The following is an 8,112-nucleotide window of genomic DNA, read 5'->3' on the forward strand; positions in this document are numbered from 1 at the left end:
TGTTCAACGATGGGCATTAAGGAGGGCATGTGATGTGATGAGCACTGGGTGTTATATGTAATGGATGAATCATTGAACACAACTCTTGATTTCAGCTCCGGTCATGATCTCGGGGTCATGAGATCAAGCCCTGCATCTAGCTCTGGGCTCAGCAGGAAGTCTGCTTGAGATTATCTCTCTCACTCCCCTTCTGTCCCTCCACCTACCCACACATGCACATTCTCTCTCTAAAATAAATAAATAAATCCTAAAAAATATATGTAATGCAAATTCCCTCCCACATCCACTTCTGGGCCCTGTCCGCACAGGTGCCCTACCCCCTACGAGGGTCATGTATTTCCCAATTCCATGTGAGTCTCACCTCCAAATGTTACATCCATATGCAGAAGCTCTGACCCACCTCCTCCCAAAAGTTAACCACTAGGATAATTTTTAAGGTTTTTTGTATGCTTACACACCTAAAACATACATGTACTTTTAATTTCCCTCATTTGTATACAAAATACACTATATAGTACAAACTGTTAAAAATCTTGTTTGTTTTTCTCAACAATATGTATTGGCAATTTTTACATAGGACTATGAACAAATCATCCTAATTATTTTCATGTTACTTTGCCTTAGTACAACATAATGTATTGAACCATATCCTATTAATGAACATTTTCTTCAATTATTTGCCATTATAGGCCAAACCATATGAAACTGCTAATATTCAACCATTTTTAATCCATATAAAATGTAGAGTTCATATAGTTCAAACTAACATAAACACTACTGGAATAAACTGCCTTGCATATTTGCAATTTTGGACAGAGGTAAGTAGAACTCTAGTACAAATTTCCAGAAGTGGAAGTATTAGGTTAAAGAGTACATAATTTTAATATATTTTTCTATAATCTTAGTATATTTTTCAATTTACCCACCATAAGAATTATACAAACTTATACTTTCAACAGCTGTTTATAAGGGCCTATTCTCCTATAGTTCTTTCATCAGAGTATTATTAAACTTTGGGAAATGTGTCAATGTAATGATTGCAATTTACTTTCCTCTTACTCTATCTCACTCTCTGTCTCTGTCTTTTGCTGTTTTGCTGTCTATCTCTTCCATTTAACAATCATTTTCTTCATGCCTTTTGGAATTTGAGTCAAAGTCCCAAAGTTCTTTGCACTCCAAATTCATAAATGAATCACTTCATGTTTTCTCCTACCAATTTTTAGCATTTATTCTTTATATTTAAATATTCTACCTATTTGAAATATATCCTATTGCATGTTGAGATATTGGCCAAAATTCATGTTCTTCAGATGTCTTCCCAATTGTCCTAATACCACTTACTAAGTAGTCTATCCCCCTCCAGTTAACTTTAGGCACCAACTTTAGCATATATTTTATCCTCAAATGTATTTTTGTCTATTTCTGAAATATCTAGTCTTTTTCTTCACTATGTCTCTCTTTTGTACTGTTGTCACAACATTTAAATTTTCAATGCATTATTTTAATATTTACTAGACTAATGTTTTCTCATACTCTTTTTCAGAATTTTCCTATTTTTTATTTGTATTTTTATTTAAAAAATCAACATACAGTTTATGACTAGGAATACATATACATGCTTCAAATCTAAAAATCAAACAAGGGGTGCCTGGATGACTCAGTTCATATGTCCAACTCTTGATTTCAGCTCGGGTTATGATCTCAGGGTTGTGAGTGTTGGGCGCTGGGCTGGGTGTGGAGATTCTCTCTCCCTTTCCCTCTGCCAATCTCTCTCTCTCCCTCGTTCTCTCTCTTTCTCTTAAAATCAATCAATAAAATGGTTGAACATGTCGTTCATTTAAATAAATAAATAAATAAATAAATAAATAAACAAATAAATGAATGAATGAATGGGTGACCATGTTGTTAAATAAATAAATAAATAAATAAATAAATAAATAGAACAAAATGCATTCACTGTGGCCTCCACTCTGCCCAGTTACTCCCCTTACCTTCACAATAACTATTGCTGACAGGTTTTTTTGTATCATTTCAGAAATTACTTATCCATATACAGTAAAATGAACATAATTTCTTCCATCTATTTCATACACCGCAGTATACTATACACCCTGCTCTATGCCCTTTGCAAGCACTCTTTATCCAAAGAGAATATCATGGAAGTCAAAAGTATATATCAATTTGACCCTCATAACAAACCTCTGAATTATATAATAACGAAAAAACTTAGGCAAGAGGAGGTTAAGTAAAATGACCCAAGGTCACACAATTTTAAGTGAGAAAACTGGGATTCGAATCCAGTCAGCCTGACAATTTTCATCATTGATTATCTTAAATGTTTCCAACCATTGTTTCTTTTGTGTTTCCCCCATTTCCTTGTGGAATTGTTCTCCCATTTAGGTCATACTTAAAACAGTATAATTCTCTTTTGTACTAAAATTCTAGTCAATAACCTCTTGTTTCTGAGCATTAACTTAACTCTTTAAAGAAAGACAAGTACTCCATCTGTCAAGCATTTGCAACCTGAAAAATGTTTGAGTCATGTTGGTGGTGGTGGTTGGAGAGTGGGATGAGGAGGGAGAAGTAGGGATTGATGGCTAGCTGGATAATCACTGTGCAATGTGGAGAAGTGCAAATGAGCTGGTAAAGAAAGACTCAATTTATTCGGTGTTAGCTACAGACACAGAAACTGGGACTGATGCATGACAACATCTTGTATACATAAACCTTCCAAATCCATCTTCAGGGGATACTTGAAGTAGATTCTTTTCCCCCTTTCTTTTTGGCTGTTCCTATTCTAAATCTTTCTATATTTGGGTAATCTTCCATTTTAGGATTCCTGGTGGGAGGTATAACCCACCTCTTACCCAAAAATCTGAAAGTGGTAGATTTTTATATTCACAGCCTATCTTATGCCTAGGGAGTGTGTCCTCCAATCAGATGAGTCTGCACCAGATTTTAGATGTGAGCTAGGGAATCTGCTCTGCCCCCATGCTCTTTGAACATGTCTCTGGGCAATAGGAACAGATGGTGGTAAAAGTGGCATCCAATTCTTTTATCAGCTGTGTTGAGGGGTAAGCTGCAATGAATAATGTTCACCACTGGTGGCATAATGTTCTCCTAGGGCCAGGCCTACTTTGTTATTTTTGCCTTTGTTCCTAATCCTGTCATCTCAGAATTGGTTTTCTCGTCTTACAAACGCCACTTGGAGTAACTCAAAGGAAATGTAATAAATTCTTTTTCTGCCTAAATCAAATAGCATGTAATTCTGTTGTTTGCAATAAGCATCTGACTGACACAGCACTGTCTACATAGGAAAGAGAATTAACGTTCCCACTCATTCATTTCCTAAACTAAGTGCCCACCTTGAGCCAGATGACAAACTAGTTTCCAAGGCTACAAAGATAGCAAACCATAATCTCTGCCCTATCACAGAAACTTATATCACATCTGGCATCATGTATGAGATACCATAAATCCACCTTACCAGTTTTTCATGATATCTGAAATTCTCACCACTCTAACAGAGATTCTTGATTAAGGTGTTATACATCTAAGTGACTTTAGTCGCTAGTATTGCTCTGGAAATTATACCAATTATTTATTGCATTTTAACCCTATTTATAGTGATTAGTTTGGTGGATCCATCATTACCCTGGAAACTAAAACTGAGAAAAACTGAGTATATTTTAATTGGAGAGAAACTATCCACAACACCTACCTGCCCAAACTGCTCATATTTCTCCCTAGTGTTTTTCTTGTCTACATTCATCCCAGCCAGGGGGGATCCTGTTACTGCATATTTTCATAAACTCCATGGAACAACCTGGGCAGCAGTGTATTTTACGCTTTTCCTTTCCTCAATTTTGTAAATTTTTCTTTGGTTGAGTAGTTACACTTTTGCTGAGCAAGTTGGAGCCACTGTGATTTTATTGAGATCCTATTCCTAACGTTTTCTAAAAGTGCTGACTGCATTCTTCTGTACAATCACTTAGCCTACCATTCACCTTGAAAAGTGTTATAGCTTAGAAGTTATAGTACTTTGGTGAAAGTATATTCAAATAACAAAAGTGTAGGAAAGAGCTTTAAAGAAGATATATCACATTATCACAAAACATGTTGTTGTTGTTGCTGTTGTCGTCCCTTCCGGCAGCCCAATCAGCAACTGCCAAAGAAACCTTCCTGTGTTATATCTGTGTTATATAGAACTCTTTCCTGTGGGAGTAATAGAAAATGTATTGAGCTATTTTGTATTCTAAGAATATTGTATTCTAAGAATATTTAGTGTCTTATGGAACCTAAGGGCAGGGATGCAGCTAAACCTTAAAAATGGACTGAAATCAGGCATGGGAGTGCTCTAGAGAACACAGGAAGGACCCTCACCTGATTGTTTATCTCTGCTTCTCTCCACAGATGTGTTGTATTCTCCCACTGGCTTTGGGCAGGTTTTTCTAATTCCTAAGCTACCTGGGATAAAATGTTCATTGACAATAGCTTCCAAGTCTCTACTTCTTGCTCAAAGAGATTCAGAAAGAGATGGAATATATTATTCTGTATTATATGTTCTCAAAGAAGAAATCTATTATGCACAATATGAAGATATTGACTACCACTGGAAACTCATTTAATTCTGTCTGGGTGTAGGTTCATGCTGATCACTGTCACCTCTACAGCTCTTCATTACAGGATATTCTCCCACACTGACCATCACTGTTTGGATATTACAGTGTCTCTTCTGAGAAACTTTCCTAAGCTTGACACCCCCTAGGGTGAATGATGTACCCCTCCAACTGTTTCCCCCAGTACCCTGTGAATCTTTGCTTTATTGTGTGATATGGATGAAGAAGGTCAGAGAAAGTTCCCAGAGCAGGATTGTAGAAGGAGCAGAGAAAGAGTGGCCAGATAGGCGAATAAATCTGGTGAGCATCATACTGTACAATGATATATTTGAACAATGTTTCTTGTTTTTATTTTGTTTTGCCTTATTTTTTCTCTCCAAAGGGGACTAAGCACAAAATACAAATGAATCAAAATGCTCCAACACTAGAATAAGTATTTTAATATATTTTAAAAATATATTCTGAAGGTAAATTATATATGTACACAAACACACACACATACACACACACACTTACTCATAAACACACAGATCCCCAAATTATAAATTTAGCAATTGCCCTTAGAATGTAACCTTAGATAAAATAAGGATTGGATAATGTAATGTAGTGTAAGTGCTGTAAACATAAATGCTGTAAACGTAAATGCTGCTGCTGAAACAAAGAAACCTCACTTAATGGTTAGACTTTTTACCAACTGCTAAGAGTCTTATCTGCTACCATATAGCCTTAGGGCTTTGATACTAAAACAAAAAATTATCTTATATTCTCTCCTACCCATCTGCATTCACATTTGTAGAAACAGATACAGTGAGGTTACTCAATTAGTAAATTTCATTATGTTTTACCATTAAAATCTCTTAGTTCTTTGTACCCCTGAAAAAATATTGGTAATATACTTATGAGAATACAGATAGTAAACATATAAGAAACAAGTAATTACAATTGATCGAGTATGTTAGGTGTTATTTTAGAGCTAAGTACAAAGTATCAGATATCTTTTTTTTAAAGTATTTTATCTTTATTTTTTTCTAAAGATTCTATTTATTCACTTGAGAGAGAGAGAGAGAAACAGCATGAGAGGGGAGAAGGTCAGAGGGAGAAGCAGCCTCCCCGCTAAGCCGGGAGCCCGACGTGGGACCTGATCCCAGGACTCCGGGATCACGACCCGAGCCAAAGGCAGCCGCCCAACCAACTGAGCCACCCAGGTGCCCCAAAGTATCAGATATCTTGATGACTAATGTTCTCTCTCTGCCTTAACCCCACACTCAATATTTACCATATCTCCCTAAACCTTTCTACTTATCTTACAAATTGTACTATCCTTTCTTTTTAAAAGATTTTATTTATTTGAGAGAGAGAGAGCAACAGAGAGAGCATGAGCAATGGGGTGGGGCAGAGGGAGAGGGAGAAGCAGGGAGCCCAATGTGGGGCTTAATTCCCAGGATCCTGAGATCATGATCTGAGCTGAAGGCAGACACTTAACCGACTGAGCCACCCAGGTGCCCCTGTATCATCTTAATATTTCTCGAAAATGCTCCCTCCCCACTTTCATATGTTCTTATCTAGATTTCCATAAACTTTTATTTTATTTTTTTTTAAGATTTTATTTATTTACTTGTCAGAGAGAAAGCGTGCACAAGTAGGGGCAGCGGCAGGGAGAGGGAGAAGTAGACTCGATCCCAGAACCCTGGGATCATGACCCGAGCCGAAGGCAGCCGCTAAACCAACTGAGCCACCCAGGCGTCCCTTCCATAAACTTTTAAAGCTCCTCCTGCTCCCTAACCGGATCCTACAACCTGTTTCCCACATACATACCAAGAGATCTCAGGGATGACCATGTTACTCCCCTCATTAAGTCTAGCAAAGACTCTGCACTCCATTTTCAACAAAATATGAACTTCTTAACATAACGCTTTTGTGAATTGGCTCCTACCTGCCTCTCCAATTTCCTTCTTATCACGTTCCAACACTGAACTCTATGTTGAGTTCTTTTTCTGAACAGTCTGTACTGTTAGATGTCTTTGCATATCAAATCTTCCCTGGGCCCGAAATGCTATAAACACCCTTCCCTGAGAAACCATCATGACCACTGCAAATCTTCATTATCTGGTGATCTTCTATGATGACAAGTCAGGTATCATAGTTCCTCTTCCGGGAACACTTACCAAGATTTCCATCCCCCTAAGCTGAGTGAGGGTCTGTCCAGTATTCCTCATGGTATCCTATGCTTGTTTCATTGTATTTACTTACTGTATTTAATATGTTCCATTGTCATGGGTTCTTTAAGAAGTCTGTCTTTCCCAATAGGCTTTATCATTTTTAGACAATTTTAGAATTTAGAAATATATAAATATGTAAAGGAAACTGACCTACCATTTGCCTATGTCCTTACTTCAGCCTGTAAAATAGGAGTTCCTAAAAAATACTGGGAGACAGCTTCTGGTCTTCCCTTCCACTCTCCAACCTTCCAGACCCATCACTTACTCAGTCCTCCCTGATCACCTCAAATGGAGGAGCAATGAGATGATCTAATGTGAAGTTTTAGGAAGAGGGTCTGTAAGCGTGCACAGCTTAGCCTCTCTTGGACCTGCCTACCTAGAATTAATGTGCCATCTCATCTGCCCCCAGTTTATGACCACTGAGACAGACCCTGCCCCTTGAAGAGATGAGGTTGAGTTGCTGGGTTCCTGTGCACTGAAGAGGTAAGTGAAGTCAATTCAGAGCTAAACCTGATCTAGCTTTAAATCTAAGCCATATGCCACATTCTGACTTCACTGGTCATAATGAGAGTATTTCAGTCTCTGACTCAGTTATTTCTCACTTGGTTTAGAATCTGTAGGGAATAGAGATGTGAATAATTTAGCCCTGTCAGAGACCCTCAAAGTAATATGATGGTTAACACTTAAAATTTCACTGAAACCAACCTTTAAGGGAATCTTTTCAGTAGGAAAATATAACTAGAAAAACACTGATAATAACAAAATTATTTAAAAATTTGTCTTCAATAGCTAGTTATAGATTTGTAATTTGTGTTTAAAAATAACTGAACTCCCTACTAATAGAAGCATAGATTTGGAAATTTACAACTCTTGAGATGCTGTTGGAAGAAATTAAAGAGACCTTATTATTCACTATGGTCAATTCTTCACTTCTACAGCTTTGATTTAAAGAGTTAATTTATCTTTGCCGAGGAAAATTATCAATACAAAATCTAAAATTAATTGAATGTTGAGTTAGAGGAGACTTGAGTAAAGTATTTTAAAATAGCCATTCCCTTGAAGAGTGAACTCTATGTGACCTTTACTAGAGCCATATGATGTTAAAAAAATTAAGTGAGTAGAAAATTAAAAGGAAAACGTTCTACCATTTTTCTTCAGTCTCACTGACACCATTGCCCTCTATTTATCTACAACCAAGAGGCACTTAGTACTTCCAATAAATATGAAGTAAAATCGTCTTAGGGCTGACTGTAGAGTAGCAAAATCAAAGGGAT

The sequence above is a fragment of the Zalophus californianus genome, chromosome 6, assembly GCF_009762305.2.
Source record: "Zalophus californianus isolate mZalCal1 chromosome 6, mZalCal1.pri.v2, whole genome shotgun sequence".
NCBI classification, from domain to species: domain Eukaryota; kingdom Metazoa; phylum Chordata; class Mammalia; order Carnivora; family Otariidae; genus Zalophus; species Zalophus californianus.